Consider the following 20,486-nt stretch of genomic DNA (forward strand, 5'->3'; position numbering starts at 1 on the left):
CTAAGGCGAAATGAACTAAAATATAAATAAATAATAAAATAAAATGAGTAAAAGTAAGACGAAGTTAACTAAAAGTTTCGTGATTTTGATATTTTTAAATGCTCTCCAACCTTCGCAAAAGAAACTTTACACATTTTTAACAGATGATTTAAATGTCCTCAGCGCGGATTTGCGCGCGTGTGTCTTTGCGATGATCCAGTCAAGGTAAATGTAGCAGATGGCACGCAGGTGACACAGTGCCTCTCCTAAGGTATCTTGTCGGCAGCACGTGACATTGCTCGGATCTAAGTCTGTGTGACATTTACTCCGATCCCTTGGTAAGATGGCGGCACTTGCCATTCATAAGCGTAGCTCTTCACAGCTCTAGGCGCCTGCCACTGCCTGTAACCACCTCATCAGAGAGAAAAAAACCTATGTTCCGTTTAAAACACGAGAGGCTCGGGTACTGGATATTAAAGCAATGTAGGCTGCCTTAGGAACACAGGGAAAGCGGGAGAGAAAGAGGGATGCAGAAGATGGAGGCTGTCCTTGTTTCTTTCTACAGCTGAGATAAACACCAGGACGGAAAGCAACGTGGGAAGGGGTTGAGTTTGCTTACGCGTTCATGTCTCAGCCTGGGCTACATTGTACCCATTCATGTCTCAGCCTGGGCTACATTGTGCGCGTTCATGTCTCAGCCTGGGCTACATTGTACCTGTTCATGTTTCAGCGTGGGCTACATTGTGAGTTCCATACTAGCTCATGTCACAGAGTGAGGCCTTGTCTCAACCCACACAGGTCTATAAGATGGCTCAGGGGGTGAAGGTGTTTGCTGCCAAGCCGGACCACATGAGTTCGATCCCTAGGGCTTACTTGGTAGAGGAGAACCAACTAGACTCCTATTTAGTAAGTAGTCCTCTGACCTCTGACCTCCACTGGTGTACTACGGCAGGTCTATATGCACACAAACAAGTGGACCCTAAAGCAGTTTCTAGTCAGTTTAGCCCTAAATTGCTTGATCTAGGCATGACTATAGTGTAGTTTAACAGAATTTTTCTAGTATGTTGGTATTTTAAAATTGTCATTTTTTTCATATGCTATTTTTTCTTTTTAACCACTTCTGTCTTCTTAGTTACTCTGCCTCAAAATTCTCAAGGGGTAAAAGCACCACATTGCTTGGGATAACACACCCATATTTCCTTTCCCTAACTGCCTTGTTTTTTTTAAATTTATTTATTTTTATGACTTTCCTAACATGTTGGGAATATTATAACCTTATGATTAATGCAAACACAACAAGGAGCTTCAGGCATGGCAAACAGAATCAGCCCTGACACTTCAATTTCCTCCATTTTCAATTTTAGGAAATTGTCTGCATTTTAAGGCTTCGATTTTGCTTATTTTGATTATCTTCCTCGAAGCACTGTGATCAGGCAATAGATAAAACATTTATAAAATATTAAGTATTTAATTTCAGAACACAGGAATATCCCCTCAAGGATCTCCTGCTATTCCCCTTATCGTAATAAACAAAAGGCCAGAGGTTCTGAGACTCAGAAGGATTAAAAGTTAGATATGCTGAATATTTAAAACTTCCCAGCATGAAACAAAGAGAATGTCAGAGGGACAAAGGAAAAGAAGAAGAACAGAGAGAGAGAGAGAGAGAGAGAGAGAGAGAGAGAGAGAGAGAGAGAGAGAGAATATGCTGAAGTTCCCCTCCTTCTGTATTTGAAATTGCAGAGATCCTGTCAGCATCAGCACCTCTATATAAAAGTATGTGAATGATGGGGCTGGGGAGGAGCCTAGGCTGGTAAACGCTTGCTGCTCAAGAGGAGAACCTATATTGACTCCCCAGAACCCGAGTAAAAGCTCAGTGCAGTTGCAAGATGGATCCCTGGGACTCACCAGCCAACCAGTCTAACAAAGTGTTGAGTTTCAGGTCTAGAGAGACAGAGACCCTATTTTGATAAAAAAAAAAAAAAAAAAAAAAAAAGGTGGAAGAGACCAAGGAAGACACCCAATGTCAACCTGTGGTGTCCATGTGCAGTCACGCCCAGGTGTGTGTGCACCTGCAGGCACATGTTTATACACATGTACATGTACATGTACATGTACACACACATACACACATGCATGAGAAGAGAGAGACAGAGACATGTACATGCACACACATACACACACATGTGAGAAGAGAGAGATAGAAACATGTACATGCACATACACATGAGAAGAGAGAGACAGACACAGAGAGAGAAGCAGATAAACACATGCATGCACAGAGAGAGGAAGAGAGAGAAAGACTGACACACACAGACAGAGACAGAGACAGGCAGAGAGAGAGAGAGAGAGAGAGAGAGAGACAGAGAGAGACAGAGAGACAGAGAGACAGAGGAAGAGAGAGAGAGAGCGCGCATAAACCTAAGGATATAGAAAGTACAAAGCACTAGGGTCTAGAGACATGTACATGGGAATCCCTCAGACAGACGGTGGATAAGGGGTCCAACCTGCTTTAAGGTTGCAGCCATCTGCACTTCCCGAGGGAGGTTTACGGAGCTGTCTTTCCAGAGCTCCCCTACAAGGCCCTGAACACAGAGCAACTGTGTCTGTGTCCACGAGAGATCCTGATATGATCCATTTGGCTCTATCTGTTTAAAAACCAAACCCAGGCTGCTTTCCGGTATTACACTTCTCCACTAGTGTTGTGCTTACATCTCCATCTGGAACAGAAGGAAATCCTATTGTTTGCTACTAAGCAGTACGTTTAACCTGGACAGACTGCAAATGTTCGGATCCTCAAATTCCCACCAGCCGGCTGACATAGGTCACCCCAAGCATCTCATTAAGCTGAGAAGATGATAAAAAAATATTTTGTCTATGGGAAACTCCCATTCCTTATTTCACTGCCATGGTAGGATCCCAATGTCAGGATGGCTGAGACTCGTGTGTGTGTGTGTGTGTGTGTGTGTGTGTGTGTGTGTGTGCAAATATAAAATCAATGGTGGATGTTAATGCTGGGTGCGGTGCTGTTGGGACAGGACAAAGCAGACTGATGTCTATAGCTTTGAGGCCAACCAGTATACATAGTGAATTTCAGGCCAGCCTGGACTACGCAATAAGACCCTTCTCAAAAACTAACTAAATGAGTGTAGCTGATTCTTCCTCTCTGTGGTTCAAATGTTCTCCCCATGTTAAAGGTGATCATTTTTGAGCTCTTGGTAGACACCACTAGACATCCTAGAACCTTCTGTAGATTTAAGACATCCCACCTGTAAGGCGACAAAGGGCCAGGACACCAAGTCCATCAGAGAGAGAGAGAGCACATTAAGGCATGGTGGTACGCACCTTAATTCTCACACCTGGGGGCAGGAGGAAGGAGCGCTGTTGTGACTTTGAAGTCAGCCATGGTTTCAAAACCAGATTCCTCTCCTCACAATAAGACAAATCCAAGTGGGGAATGAAGCCTGCCTGGAGAGAATGTTTAAATGCCAGCGCCTATTAGGAATTCCCTCACATACGAAGCAATGTACCTCTAAGCCATTCCCCATCCTACTTTCTTTCTCAGCGCTTTTCCAGACAGGATCCCACCGCCCCCTTCCACAGTTGAACAAGAGAGAACAAAAGGAGATTCCCCAAAGGAGGACTCATTCGCACGGAGTTTCCTTATGTAGGTCGCCTCTGATTTGCTCCTGGTTGCAATTCAGCTGCTGCATTCCCCGTGCCAAACTTCGCTTCTGATGGCTCTGCACACAGAGACCATGCTTTCCCAAAGAAAAACTGTCTAAATGCCCAGACAGACACAGGTCCTGTATTGGTTAGGATGTTGGTGAATGACGGGCAATGATCCTTTGATGTGTGTCTGTTTCTCGGGTTCGGGAGAAAGGGTTGTGGATAAAGTGTTTGATATGCAAGTATCGGGATGTGATTTCGGATTCCCAGAGATCATGAAAATCCAGACATGGTAGCATGCTTCTGCAATCCCCATATACCTAAGGAGACATGGAGAACAGGAGGTGGGAGAGTTACCATAAGTTCAAAGGCCGAGCTACTCAGCATTGAGTAACAAGAGACCCTGTCTCAAACAAGGGGAAGAGGAAGGACTGACAGTCAAAGGCTTTCCTGTGACTGTTACATGTGTTCCGTTGCCAGCAGGTACACACACACACACACACACACACACACACACACACACACACACACACACAGGAAAACACACACAGGAACACATGTAAACATCTACTTATCAGTACTACATGTACACGTCACATGTACACATATTTTAAAATATTTTCTCATAAAGCAAGTGCATACTTTAAAGGGAGGCCATGTCCCCTTTAGCCAAAGAAATTATAAATATATGATTGTCCCCGCCAGTGGGGACCCAGTTATTCAGGATCCTGAAGAGGCTTTCTACCTGTGGGCCAAATGGGGGTGAAGAGAAGAAGGAGACCAAGCAAGATTCTATTGTCAAGGTCTCGTTTATTGGGATGAATGTTACAGCTTTTAAGGCTTTCAGGTAGGGGGAGTGACCTTTATGAAACATGAAGGAGGGGGGAGATGAGGATATAGGCAGTGATAGCTGGAGGCAAAGAGGTCAGGTGATGAGGTCAGGTGGTGGAGACACCGGGTGTAGACTGAGGAGATAACTGATGTTTGCTTAGGCTGAAGCATCCCGTGAATGTTATCTTCCTGTGCTGTAAATTCATGGGAGAGGCTCTTAGAGGAGTATCTGTGGCCAAGAGTCCCATAGCCACTTTGAGCTGTACAGTCACAAAACGGCCAGGCCCAAATCCAATATGGCTCCCTACATATGATTCCTGCCACTGCCTCTGACAGGACGAATCAAAGTCTCTATTTCCAGTTTCAGTCTTAGAAACATCTCTTGGGACTTTCTCTGAGGCTTGACCACATGTTCTGTTCGGTTAAGCCATTCTTCACCTGGAGTCCATCCTCTCCGTCATCAGTGGCTTTTGAAAACTAAATTTGGGAACTAGAGAGATGGCGCAATGGTCAAGAGTGTTTGTGGCTCTTCCACAGGACTCAAGGGAAGTTCTGAGCATCCACACTGGGTGAGTCAAAACCACCTGTCACTCCATCACCACTGGACCCAAGACCCTCCTTGGCCTCTACAGACACTGCAACACACACTAAAGACAGACAGACAGACAGACACACACACACAGTTACAAATAAAATAAAAATAACAACATTAAAATAATCTGAACAAAACTAAGTTTTAATAACTCACTTGTGGCTAAGCCACTTTACTGGCTGCTGAGTGCCTACTGGGTAAGATCTGAATACCCTGGCAAGGAACCCCAGGTCTCCGGTAATGTGTCATCAGTGTGCTTGTCTTGTTCCTTTCAATCACGTGTTCAGCAATATAAAAACAGTGCACCTTCCTGGAATGTTAAGTACCACATGCAAATGTAAGTCTGCTGAGTGTGTAAAGACTGTTGTTTACTTGTGTTTACTGAGGATCTAAAATACCACTGGCAAGCTGATGAGGTGGGCAATGAAACCTTTTGAAGTGTACGAATTCGACCATAGTTTTCGGTCCTACCAAAAAAAGGGCTTGGCACTGGGAACACATAGACAAAAGCCAGTCCCCCCAACAACACCCCCACACTCCTGCCACTCTGCCCAAGTACACTGACAATGATAAAGAATCCAATATGTATCTGTAAACACGATCTCGGTTTTTAGACGGAGGAACACAAAGTAAACATGGTTTCTCTACCTCGATGTTCTTAATTTCTAATGAAGCGCTGTCAATGCTCGCTAAATAAATTGATCAAGGCTATGGCTGATGAATGATATCCAGGCTGATAAATGATATGGTTTCTTGAAGACGTCCAGGCCTCAATTCTAAGAACCCATAAATACGTCACATTATATGGTGAAGGGGACTTTGTTGGTATGACTAAGGCTCAAGACCTGGGCTGTGACTACACTCTTGTATCCAGGCAGGCTCAGGCTAATGACGGGAGGCCTTAGAGGTTCAAGAGAACCAGGGCCAAGGCAGAGAGGAAGCTTAACTCACCTTCTTGGCTTTAAAGAGAGGGAAATAGGAATGAACACACACTGTGCGTGTGCTTGTATGTGATGTAAATGTGTATTATACATAGTGTTTTTGCAACACTGCATGCTTATATGTGAGCATGTGTTTGTGTTGTGTATGCTTGAATGTGTATATGCTTATATACAATGCATATTTATGAGCCTGTGTGTTATACATGGGCATGTGTGTATGTGTGTTTGCATGCAGGTGTGTATACTTATATATGCAACGCATATATGCATGTTACCTATACAAGCGTGTGCATGCTTTTGTGCATATGTTTATATGTAATGGATATGTGTATGTGTGTGCATGATTATAGACAGGCGTATGTGTTTTCACATGTGTGAGTAAGTATATAATACATATGCATGTATTACATGTACAAGTTATGTACAATTATGTACAAGTATCCATCTGTATGTTTATATATGGGCATGTGTTTATATGTGTGCTTGTATATAGTACATACTTGTGTATAAAATATATACATGTGTGAACATGTATGTGTGTATATGCTTATACATGGAGATGCTTGCCCTTGTATTTAATGCATATATGTGCATATATTATTTATATGTGGCATATTAGTAAGAAAACCACACTTTCCATAGAACAAATCAAGAACAAGGACTCCTGAGATAAGAGAAAAGTTTGCTTCCTTCCAAACCTTTCTACCTTTTACCCAAGGAGAGAGCCAGCCTGTTGGAAGACACCCTGGGGACAGCAGCCTATTTCTATGTTAATTATGATAATGCCTTCGCCTAAGCACTCTTTTGTTGAAATTTAATCCCATTTTCTCTCATCTTGTACTTTGTATAAATTGATAGTGTGCTCCTTTCTTGCTTGAAATTACCCTTTATATTCTTCAAGAGAATTAGGAAATCACCTCTCAACCCTATCTTCCTCAGGCAACCCTCCCAATCGCTAGGCCTCCAACCAGCAGGAACTAGTCTGCTTCTTTTTAATCATTTGACTCAAAGTCCTTTGCTCTGAGCAGCATTCCAAGTCAACTCCTGAAAACACAACCTGGGACCTATGACCCCGCAAGGCGCTCAGCTCATGAGGACCCATTCAGAGTGAAGTCAAAGTCAGGATGCTCACCACTGCCTCTGCCCAAGTCCCCACCAGGGTCTAGTGCACAGGGATGGTGGGAGGAGTGAGGCAGAAGTGGTGTTTGCTTTGGGCTAGGAAATGGATGAGGGAAGTGTCTGCAGAAGAAAGTGTTCTTCAGCTTGAACAGAGTAGTAGTCCTACTGTAGTATATTGTGGGCTTATATGTGTGAGAGATCCTGTGAAGGTAAAGACCTAGTGAAAAATAACATCTCAGGTTGTATACACACACACACACACACACACACATACACACACTCACACACATACAGACATACACACACAACACACACTCTCTCTCACACACATACACACACAGAGACACACTCACACACACAACACACACTCACACACCACACACAACACACACTCACACACTCACACACACCACACACACACACACACACACACACACACACACACACACACTAGCACACACACACACACATACACACACACACACACTGACACACACACACACACACACACACACACACACTCACACTCACACACACACACACACACACACATACACACACACAGAGACACACTCACACACACAACACACACACTCTCACACACTCACACACATACACACACTCACACACACAACACACTCTCTCACACACATACACACACACAGAGACACACTCTCTCTCACACACACACACACCACACACATCTGGCTCAATAATAACTAAAAATGCCAACTTGACTGTAGGATCTCTGGGTTACAGGAGTTACTGGCCATGAATATTGACAAAGGAGCAAAAGCTTTTGTGTAGGTAACCCCTGTTGGTCCCTTCCCTAGCTCTGCAAACCTCTGAAATACTTAATCAGAAAAAAAAAATGGAAGAACGCCAGGGCCTATTTAGAGAATGAAATGTAATAACTTAGAGGGGATGCTTGTTTAAATGTTAGGAGAAATAAGAAAAATTAATAATATCCTTAAATTTTTATCTGGACCAACTGTCTTTAAGGACTGTGGGGTTAATAATCTTATCTGTTTGATAAATGCTCTTATGGAAAATCCTGGGTTCTATGAAGAACCAGCTTTATCCATGTCAGCGCATGAAGCTAGTTAGCTCATAATTCTGACAAGATTATGGGGGTTTGATGGAGCCTCACAGGAGCCAGTCAATTTCAATTTGGTTCATGGTCCATGGCCAAACCCTCAGTTGGAGCCAAGCCTCCATTAATTCTCCTTTCTGGCCACAAGCGAGAACAGATGTGAAGGCATGAAAAGACCACTCCAAATTTATCAATCAAGACCAGGAAGCCCATTCAAGCTACAGCTTGCTACCATGGGGGCAGTCATGTCCCAAGCACAAAGGAGAGTATCTCTCCGCTTAGAGAAAGTTCAGGAGACTCCAGAAATGGCTGATGGGAAAGAAGGCAGATTGGGGAAAGCGTCAGCCAGCATCCTATAATTTTGTTCTGATTTTCATTGTACCTCACAGCCTCTTTTTCCAAATGTAAGCATCTGGCTGGTGACCAATAGGACAGGGGCTTGTAATTGCTGATAATTCAAAACTCATTTGCACAGCTCCCCATCTGTTGGAGACAGTATCAGCGTGCCTCTGTATCATACATCTGTGACCCACACGGATTGCTAGAGTGAGGGGACCTAACAGGAAGCTACATATATCAATCACCCAGCGTGGGTCTGTTGCCTTCTGTCCTCTGCCCTTGAGTCTTAACACAGGAATCTCTGATAGTCTTACCAAGAAGCATTTCCTTGACTAAGGAACACTAATATGGTTAGACTATTTCTCCCCAGTGTGTTCAAATGTGTGTGTGTGAGTGTTTGTGTGGTGCCATAGTGTCTAAGTAGAGATATAAATCTGCCTGTAGACACACAGCAATAAACGCCCACAGGTCTTAGGCAGACAGACGGATTGTGAGACTAACTCCATTTCACAGCCCTCTGAGTAAGTAGTATTGTTGGCATAACTCGAAAGGCTGAACTTGGTAGGAAAAAAAGACACAACAAAAAGTTCAGAGTAGCATGGCCATGGCAAAGGCAGGAACTGAAGCTAGAAAGACTGATTGTCCTTCAGCTATGTTCCCTCTGTGCACATTATGTGTGAGCAGTTCATGCACAGCTGATTGTGTGCGTGTGCACACACATGCCTCTTTGTGTGTGTGTGTGTGTGTGTGTGTGTCGGTGAGTGCACAAGAGCGCACTAAAATCATGTTCCAACCCTAGAAGAGAATGCTTCCCTTCGAAACTGGAAGAGGAGTTTCACTAAAAGATATAGCCGGAGAGTTAGAGAGAGCTGGCAGCAACATTGACTTAAAGGGATAGCCTGAGGTAAGAGTGAGAGGGTACCACCCTGTACCGGATGATACAAGAAGCCCAGAGAAGAGAGACTTCAGAGATAGCACCCAAACAAAGAAAATAGGTGACTTTTAGAGTTCTCAGGGGCCATCTGGAAGATCTGCATCATGTGATTTAGCCAGGGCTAGCCCACATGAAAAGGAGAATGGAGAACTCAAGTGCTGGGTGGGATCAAAATACAGAGGCTGTAAAACCATAGCAACAAACAGCTTCTGAGTTTTCTGTCCCAGATGGAAAGACATGGTGAAGTATCGTGGTTTCTTCAGGGGTGAGACGTTTTAAAGCAACAGACCCCTGAGCTAACAGGAAAAAGACCCTTGTCCTCGCGCTTCAGAACAACGCCAAGTTCCATCATGGCTCCTGGAGCCTCCTTGGCCTTGACACATTACCCTCACAGTCATTTGGCTTCCCCGCGGCGTTCCGTGATTGTTATCATGAGGGATACCGGGGAACTTGAGTATGATTTCAGTCAGCACTGCAGAGGCAGCCAAACCTTCCTAGGGTATGTTTTGACGGAATTTGAATAATTGCATGTGTAGCCACCAAAAGACTGTTGGTGGTGTTAGGATGCTCGCGCTAGGATGGAAATATCCCAAATAAGACTTTCCCCCCACACATTTTAAGTAGCGCATTCAAGGTAACCTTCATGGGCCTTTCTAGAAGGACCCGGATTGTGCGCCCTAGGTGAGCTAAGTTTTTCTATCAAATGCTACAGTAAACCTGGCGGGCGAAGCATCGCGGATATCCTCGGAGGATGCGATACCGTCAACTCTCTCAGACGGGAAATGAGGCGCAAGCTTCAAACGCCACATTCGCGCTTAAGAAATATTTTAAGAAAGACTTAGAAGCCAAGGTAAAAGGTTTTGAGAAATGTAATGCAAACAGGCTTTAATCTTCTCACCTATGAAATGAGAGGTGGAGTTTAAGTCTTCCGGTTTCAATGATAAAATCCCTTACAGATTTTTTTTTTCTCGTAGGTGTTTCTTTTTCTCTGCGAGGCAAAGCATCCAGCCCTGAGCTCTGACAATGGTGTATAGGTGTCCCCCCCCACTGACCTGCACCCTGTTTTGAGTGAATTTTAGTGCCAGAGCATGGCCATGATTTTCGAGATGCCTCCCCACATGCCTCTGGGTTGACTGTTGTGTATGGTTTGGGTTGGTAAGGCTGGATACTAAGACCATGGTATTGAATCTTTGCCTAAGAGCTATTTCAGACTCTTGTGATAAACACGGAGGTGTGGGGGGATCTCCATCCTGATCAGCTTGGCTTCAGAATTGGAGGCCAGGTTTTCTCCACTTGACTCAGGAAGGATTCCATAATTGGTTTCTTTGTGCCAGGTGCTTCTTTGGCATTCTTTAATAACACAGATCAAGTCTTTAGTCTTCACAAGTATAGCATTTAGAATGTGTGTGTGTGTGTGTGTGTGTGTTTGTGTGCAGCTCAGAAGACAACTTGCTGGAGTCAGTTCTCTCTCTCCACTGTTGGTCTTGGGACTTGAACTCCAGGCTGGGTAGCAAGTGTGTTCCCCACTGGGCCATCTCAGCTCTAAAGATCATTTTAAATCCCTCCCCAGGGAGCAAAGCCAGGCTGGCTTAGGATCTGAGAGGCTGAGCAGAGATGTGAAACACAGGGGTTGAAGCCAGTGCAAAAGGAAACAGCAATGGGCGTGTGGATAATAGATTACGAAAGATAACTTTCATAAAGTAAGAACATTGATCACTCTGAAATATACTCACTCTCCTGAAATGCATACAAGACAATAAGTAAGTCGTTTCCCTCTAAGGTAATAGGAGACAGGAATAGATATGTCATGTGCATCTTGAAACACATTCAGTTCTTTTGTTTTGCTAAAGAAGAAACTGCAGTTGATATAAGCAAAATACTAGGAACTCACTGATTTCACGCCACGTTTTCTTGGATCTTAATTCCTATATACATGGAAAGCCAAACACGATTAATTCATATTATTTTCCTTTTCAGAATTTACTGCTCATTACTTGCTGTTCTACAGACTGATAAACATTGTTTTACATATTTAAATGCCAGGATAATTGGGGCTGGAGAAATGGCTCAATGGCTAGGAGCACTTCCCGCTTCTGCAAAGGACCTGAGCTCAGTTTCCTAGCACCTACACTGGGCAATTCATGATACATGTTACCCCAAAATACATGTTACCCCAGCTCCAGGGGATCCAGTGCCTTCCTCTGGCCTGTCATGCACACATACATACATACACACACATACACACAAATACACACACATACACACAAATATACACACACAAATACACATACACACAAACACACACAAATATATACACATACACACAAATATACATACACAAATACACATACACATACACACACATACACACACACACATACACACACAAATACACACACATACACACAAACACACACAAATATATACACACAAATACACACACATACAAATATACACACACAAATACACATACACATACACACATACACACAAATACACACACACACACACACACACATACACACACACAACACACACACAAATACACACACACAAATACACACAAACAAATACACATACACAAATATACACACACATACACATACACACACACATATACACCCACACAAATACACCCACACAAATACACATACACACACACACACACACACACACACACACACACACACAAATAAAATAGACAGACAAGGTGACCATTGACAGGCAGAAGGCAGAGGATTAGAGAACAAGTCACCTTCAATAAATGGTTCTGAGAGTACAGGAAACACAGGTAGACGATGAACCTTGACCCCAATCTTGCTCCTATACAAAAACAAACACCAAGAAAATATAGGCAGGAATGTTTGTCAAAGAGCACACCTAGTGGAGCCCACACATCCCTAATAGGAGTTTCGCGATGGACTTAATGGGCAGGAAAAAAAAAAGACACAAAGTCAAGTAGGTAGGGTGGGGATGAGGGGGTCATCTGGAAGGGGTGGATATGATCAAAACCCGTTGCACAAAACTCTCTAATAATTCATTTAAAGGCAAAACGGAAAAAAATGAGAGAGAGAGCGTGCTTTCATAAATACGGCATAAACAAGACACCTAAAAGAAAACATTGATAATCAGGATTTTATAAAGATAAAGACTTTTCTCCCTTAGCAACGCACAGTTAAAAGATTGGAAAAACAAGTTATAGACTGTGAAAAGAGATCTATCCACGAATCGCACATGTGCTAAGTCACCGGTCTGTGGACTGGAGGCTGTCTGTGGAGATCTCTGGCCTGGCCAGGTGGGAGGGTTCAAGGAAAGGGGAAAGGGCAAGAACGGGGGAGCGGGGGACGAGGGAGTGCCTTGCTGCTCCTCCACTGCCACAGACACTGTAGCTCTGAGACCCAGAGCCTGGCTGAGCTGGTGGGGGTTGGCTAGTTAACCAGCAAGCAGAGTGCAGGGAGCTTCTGGTGGCAAAGCTTCCAGAGAACCTTCTCTTCCCAGGCAGTGTTACAGCTCTTGAGTGACAGATGCTCTCGGATGATGGAGTAATTCTCACACACCTTTATCCCTTCTGGATAGGATCTCATATACAGTTTGGGGTGGGTTGGGGTCTGACAGTAGGTGCTTCCCATTGGCTAGGTCTGAGACGTTAGGGATGCCTCAACTTCATGTGGAAGGGCTTGGGGGTGCTGCCCCTACATGACTGATGGCCACAATTCTCTCTATGGGGGCTGTGGCTATGTGACAGGGGCCTGGTGCCAGGAGCAGGTGAAGCTCCTACCATCCCCTCAGGGTCCCCAGGACTTCAAGCCTTAGCTCAACATTACCAGGCTTCCTCTCATGGTCCGCCACCCCACACTAAACATCTTGTGCTCACAATGAATGAGGAATTGTAAGAAAGGCAAAGCAGAGAGTATCTGTTCAGACACCCACAAGAAGACAGATGAGTTTCAATTATGCGAATGAAGAGTGGCCCCACATGGCTAGTTTTCATAGAAACCCAAGTTTTAGGAAGGGAAACCCAGAATGCAGTAGCAGCCCAGGTCTGTTAGAAGGACACTTCCCGGTCTCAAGCTGACACAGCAGAGGCAGTCAGGGTTACGATTTGTTGCTAACGATGGATCATTGCTGGTGAGAATCCAAAGTGGTACAGCTTTCTGGAAGATTCTAAAGTGGTTTCATATATCAAACATATGCCTAAACATACCAAAACAGCAGCTATACCCATAGGCACTTAAGAAAAGGAAGTAAAAAAATGTGAAATATATAAATAAATACACACACACACACACACACACAAATGTGTTTATGGTATGTTTCTCTGAATTTAAAGGTGAAGAACCAACTAAAATAGTCTTTAATTTGGGAATGGAATTAAAAAAAACAAAAGCTGTGGTATGTCCATATACTGGAATATTATTCACCCAATAAAAAGAAAAGTTCTACTGATATAATCTGTTATATGGATAAACTTCAAATAAGAGAAATGAAAGAATGTAGATTTGAAATGCTACATATTATGTGGTTTAATTTTCATGGCATTCTGCATGAGTCAAAACTGTAAAGAGAGAAAAATAGTTACTTCACAGGGACAGGACCTTGACTATGAAGCGATACGGAAGGTGGAAAGTTGGATAATGGTTACTTGATCATGGACCTGTGCCAAAGCTCACAGAACCATACACTAGAGATCATGACTGACGTTCCTAACTGTAAATATTATGCTTTAACTTAAAATGCATTAAAATAATCAGTTCTTTTTCCAGTTTGGGCTTTTGGGTTAATTTGTTCAAAAACACAGGCATATAATAACTCCCCTAAGTAGAAAAATCACTCCCCCTCCACAAAAAAAAGACCTGTTGAAACTGGTAGGTTGTAGGGAAGAAAGTTTATTTAGGCAATCCACTGAGAATAGCTCAGTTCCTTATTTTCTAAAACACACATGAATTAAAAATGCATTGGCCAGTGTAGATCTTGCTGTGTATATGTGTAAATACATACTTCAGGGTTACAGAGCTTCAGAATTACACATTAGCTTTGGAGACTGGAGAAGGGGCAATACTATGGGGTGGGGGCAGGAGAGATGAGAGAATCCAGAGGAATACTTGTGCATCAGGCAGAGTTATCTGACCTCCCTCTTCTTTATCTGGACCCTTCCCTGGCATTGCATCCTATACTCTCACACATCACACACAGCCAGCTAGGGGCAGGGTTAAAGGTCAGCTTGCCTAAGTGGAAAGGGGAAACTCTTGTCCCCGAACCAAACCAAAGAAAAACCAACCAACCAACCAACCAAACAGTCCCCTTCAGAAAAGGGGGCTGTTATCCTGCAACCCACTTTTTATTGGAGTTGTTAAAAAAAATCATTGTAATTGTGAGTTTTTCAAAAGAACAAAGGACCAAACTATGTAATAAAAATGCTATTCACAAGTGAGATCCAGAAATATACCGACTTCTCATAATTAGATATCAAGACATAATGTTTAATGGTATCAGGAATTCATTGTGGGCCCAGTTTAGATGGTTTAATAGGTAACATGTCACTAAAAGCAGAGACCTAGCTTCGATCTATAGGATCCATACATTAGAAGGAGAGAACACACATGCACACACACACACACACACCACACATAACCCCCCCACACCACACACACACCACACTCACACACACCACACACACACCACACACACACACCACACACATACCACACACACACACACGCACCCCACACACACACACACACACATACACACTACACACACCACACACATACACACACACACACCCCACGCATACACACCACACATACATGCACACACACACACACACACACAGAGTAAATAAAATAATGGTATGTTGCATTCTTGGTACTGCTCTTTTAAAGTCGTTTATGCTGAGTGGAACTCACAATAGGTGTCAGTTTCACACTGAAAGAAAGAGCTATGGGTGATGTCTTGGCCCACACTCCCCCATTGTAGCTCAGATTATTTCTACACATTCCTTAACTTGTCTGTACCCAGCCGGCTTCACCCAGTACTCTGTCGCCATCTGATCCGTTGGGTATGCAGTTGGCAAGTCAGAAAGTGTGACAGAAGGTCAGGTCTCTCCCTTTGCATGTCTCATGTCAGTCCACTGAACCTCCTTAGGTCTGCGCTGTCTGGTAGCAATTCAAAAAGAGTATGCTTTTCACAGACAGGAGTTGATTCCCAGGTCAGCAACTTAAATATTCATGCATCATTCGTGAATAACTCATCCAGCCGATATTTATTAAGACCCACTAACAGATTCCAAGCAGTTTCCTAGGAACTGAGACTAAACAATCATAGGGGCAGACTCACTAGCAGGGGAGGGAGAAACATATATCTCAACAAAATGATAAAAGACCAGCAGAGAAGAGAAATATTGCTGGAGGAAAACCTGAAGCACTTAGCAGTAGTCTGATTTCGGAAGCACACGGCGTAAGCATGCGTTTCTCACTCATGCTGCCACTAAAAGATAGACCCTATGGAAGAAATCCTGCTTACACCTCTCCCTGCTGCACAGTGGAATTCAAATGAGATGGAAATGTGCTGTCTTGTCACCGACTCCCAACAAATCACGTCCCATCATTCCAGCTTTCCAGGACTGCTCACTCTCCCTCGTCTGCGTCCTCATATCCATATAGATGCAAACGAGTACTTTCCCGTTGTTTCTTTTGTTGGTTGAGACGATATCTATTATGAGATGGTATCTCATATATCCCGGACTGGTCTTGAACTCAGCCTGTAACTGAGGATGACCTTGAACTCCTGATCCTTCTGCTTCTGCTTCCCAAGTGCTGAGACCACTGGTGTATGTCACCGTGTGTGTGTGTGTGTGTGTGTGTGTGTGTGTGTGTGTGTGTGTGTGTGTGTGAAGATATAGATATATAGATATTTAGATATAAGATATATAAATATATAGGTATATAGGTGATATATAGATATATATTCATGGTAAGCATGCAGGCCATAGAACCCAGGATGATCTCCTGACTGCTAGGCAGGCAAGCTACCAACACAGCAGCACCCACAGTTGATGTGTCCTGGTTCTGTCATTTGGGTCCAGGTTTGTGTGTTTGCTCTCCCATTTTTCTCCATTCTCCAGAAAACACACAACTCTGCAAAAAAAAAGCCATTGTTACCATTGTCATCCTCAGACCACATGGGGATGACAGATTTACAAGAGGATTGAGTTGTCAGAGCCTCTCAGTGCAAACACCGGCTCTGACAGTTCCTAATGACCTAAATGGCTTTGCCTAACGCCATGTTTTCTGTGTCAGACCACAGAGCACAACTGCACCAGAGCGGTGCAGAGGGAAGGGTACCTTGCCTCTTTACATGAGACATCCACTTTACAGCCTTTTCTGCAGGTGAACGCCAGGAGCATTCTGTTTGGCCAAGTCCGGTTTCATCTGTCTTGCGCTTGTATCATTCAGTGCTAGCTGTGTGTTTGCAATAGAAATGAAGAAGCCCAGAACGGCAGTGCACATCAGCTTATCAGATTAAAACAGAGAGATTGATTTCCACCTTTGAAATAAGCAGCTGGCTTGAAGGCTGTCTCTTCTACTTTCTCTGCTTTATGATTCTTGGGCCGTGTGCTGTGGACCCAAAGAGAAGGGGTGGGGTGGGTGCGTGTAGAGCAGGATTCTGTTTATGGCAATGGCTGCACCTGAGATGGACATTAAGTAATGTTTAACAACTTGTGTTTAGTGGATGGATTACCTAGCCAACACTTGCTACAATGTAGCCAACTTTCTTGTTAAACTTCTCTTACCTTATTTCTCATAAAGTGCGTGCACTCACATCCCTGTGCATGCAAGGGTGGACACTCCCTGGGAGTTTAGCAGAGGGCATCAATTCCCTGAAGCTGGAGTTACTAGTGCTTGTGAACCACCTGATGTGGGAACTAGGAACTGGACTCAGGTTCTCTGGAAGATCAGTGCACACTTTAAACCTCTATGTTATATCTCTTACCAAAGAACGAGAGACTGTAAAGATGGTTTTTTTTATTGACATTCGGAGAATAATATAAAGCATGCGATTCACATTCTTCAGGGGAAAGAATCAAGGGTTTATTTACTTATAGTTGTTTCCTAATTCAACTTCTATCATTATGCACAACTAGAATTAATTATCTCTCATATGTGTGTGTGTGTGTATACATGTATGTGTATATAGAACTGTCCCTCTCATTATTGATAGTTCTTTTAATAAGAGCAAAACAAATTCTACATGCCCAGAAATGCTTGGTGAGATTGGCATAAGAAGAGATTATTGCTAAATTAAAAGGAATTTTAACAGCCCCGTAAGATGGTTATGATGTAGTATCATATATGCCACTGCTTTGCAGGAGTTTTACTACTCTAAGGAGTAAAATGACAACTTCCTAAACTCATAAACACTTTCTCATGGCTAACCATGGCTGTACAGAATGCTCTTCTTCTGCTTACGGTGACTCAGGGCTAGGAATATCCCATTACCACTGCTTCCTACTTAAATCACTAGTAACTCACACAGAATTCTAGGACTTCATTTTTTTTTTATATTATTTTTAACTGTGTGGGTGTTTTTTCCTGTATGTTGTATATGCACTGTGTGTGTGCAGTACCCGCGAATACCACAAGGTGGCATCAGATCCTCTGGAACTGGAGCAAGTAGGTGCTGGGAACTGATCCTGGGTCCCTGCAAGAGCCCTAGAGTTTTTAACCACTGAGCTGTCTCTCTCCAGACCATGTATCATAAATCCCAATACAGATTTATAATATAGAATAATAAAATATTACTAAATTTCTTAAATTTTTTCAAGCATGAAAAGTAAAGACTATAGTTGTTATAATGAAGAATTAAGTTTTCTTCTAAATTCATCTGCCATCACGTAACTCTCATAGATGAGTGTTATGGACACTTACCTTGTTTTACAGGACTTTAGTTACATTGAGTAAAGCCTATTTCTCTAAAAACATTTCATTTTTTTTTCTCATAAGCACATTCATTTCATTATGAATAGAGAAAACATCAAGGAAGTAAAAGAAGGCCTTTTCCCCCTTTCCTGCTATTCCAAGCACACTCGCCCCCTGTTCTAAAATGTCCTTACAAAAAGCAACCTTGGGGGAAAGGGTTTGCTGGCTTGCAGTTGGGGATTACAGTCCATCACTGAGAGGAAGTCAAGGTGGGAACTGAAGCTGTATGTCACATTATGGCCACAGTCAAGAGCAGAGGAAATGAATGTATGTAATCATATGCTCTTCTCTTTGTTCTCAACTAGATTATGCTGTTTTATATGTTTAGGGCAGCCTGCCTAAGGAATGGAGCTGCCCATAATGGGCAATTAACAATCAAGACAAACTCTGTTAGACACATTCCCAGGTACCGCCCATCTAGATAATTCTTCATTATGACTCTCTTCCTGGGAGATTCTAGGTTGTGTCAAGTTGAAGTCAAAACCTTGGTGGCATACCCAGCTGAGATATTGAACCTCTCTGATCCTGGTTCCCACAGAACTGGGAACTAGGGTCCACTGACCCAAAGCTCTACCCGTGCAGCCAGATAGTATGTTTCAACTAACTTAGAACTTAACTTGTAATTAATTAAAAAATTCTAACTACAGCACTATCAAACCCTCTGAAAGCGGGAAAGAAGAAAGGAAAGAAAGGGGGAGGTAGATCGAGGGAGATAAGGCATGAATGGAAAGCCAGCTGCTCCATTTTCTAGTATCTTAGAGGTGAGCTCAAAGGGTCACCTACTCTAATAAATGAGAACACCCAATGAGTTCTAATATAAAAATGACAGGTGAATTTTTAAGTGAACATGGAGGAAGTGCCCATGTTTTCAGTACTTCTGCGCATGCGATGCACATTGGTGTTAGCCACGGTGGTATCCTATGCTACGTCTGGATCACGTTGGCAAGTTAACTCTTTTTGTTGTATCCGTCTGGGTGGACACTGCCAGCATCCACCATTCGACTGGCAGACGAATAAGACACGGGGTAGGAAATGAGTGTGCTAGAGTCACACAGCCAGTGGCTAAAGCAGCCGAGATCTAAGCAAATCCGCAGTACTAACCATGTTCTTCTCTACCAGCGTGGGTATCAGCATCAGGAACGAGGAGGGATGCAAGTTTTCCTAGGAGAGAGCAGTGTGAGGGTGTGGTCAACCGTGTGCTGCAGCTTTATGACAATGTGACAAAAGCTAGAGTCATCTGGAAGGAGGGAACCTCGATGGAGAAAAATGCCTCCAAAAGATCTGCTGTGAGGCGTGTTCTTATTGGTGATTGATGGGGGAGGGCCCAGACCATTGTGGGCGGGGCCATCCCCCGCTGGAGGTTCTATTAGAAAGCAGACTGAGTATTTGTCTAAAAAATTGTCCATTTCCTCCAAATTTTCAGTTTTGCTGAATATGGGCTTTGGTAGTATGATCTGATGATGTTTTTTTTTTTTTTTTTAATTTCCTCAGATTCTGTTGTTAATGTCTCCCTTTTCATTTTGTTAATTTGGATACACTCTTTGCCGCCTCTGGTTAGTCTGACTAAGGGTTTATCTATCTAGTTGATTTTGTCAAAGAACCAACTCCTAGTTTTGTTGATTCTTTGTATTGTCCTTTCTGTTTCTACTTGGTTGATTTCAGCCCTGAGTTTGATTACTTCCTGCCTTCTATTCCTCTTGGCTTCTTTTATTTCTAGAGTTTTTAGGTGTGCTGTCAAACTGCTAATGTGTGCTCTCTCCAGTTTCTTTTGGGGGTGGGCACTCAGAGCTATGAGTTTTCCTCTTAGCACAGCTTTCATTGTGTCCCAAAAGTTTGTGTATGTTGTGCCTTCATTTTCATTAAATTCTAAAATGTCTTTAATTTCCTTTTATTTCTTCCTTGACCAAGTTATCATTGAGAAGAGCGTTGTTCAACTTCCATGTGTATGTGGGCTTTCTGTCGTTTTTTGTTGTTATTGAAGACCAGCCTTAGTCCATGGTGATCTGATAGGATG

The sequence above is a fragment of the Rattus rattus genome, chromosome 8 (genome assembly GCF_011064425.1).
Source record: "Rattus rattus isolate New Zealand chromosome 8, Rrattus_CSIRO_v1, whole genome shotgun sequence".
Lineage (NCBI taxonomy): Eukaryota > Metazoa > Chordata > Mammalia > Rodentia > Muridae > Rattus > Rattus rattus.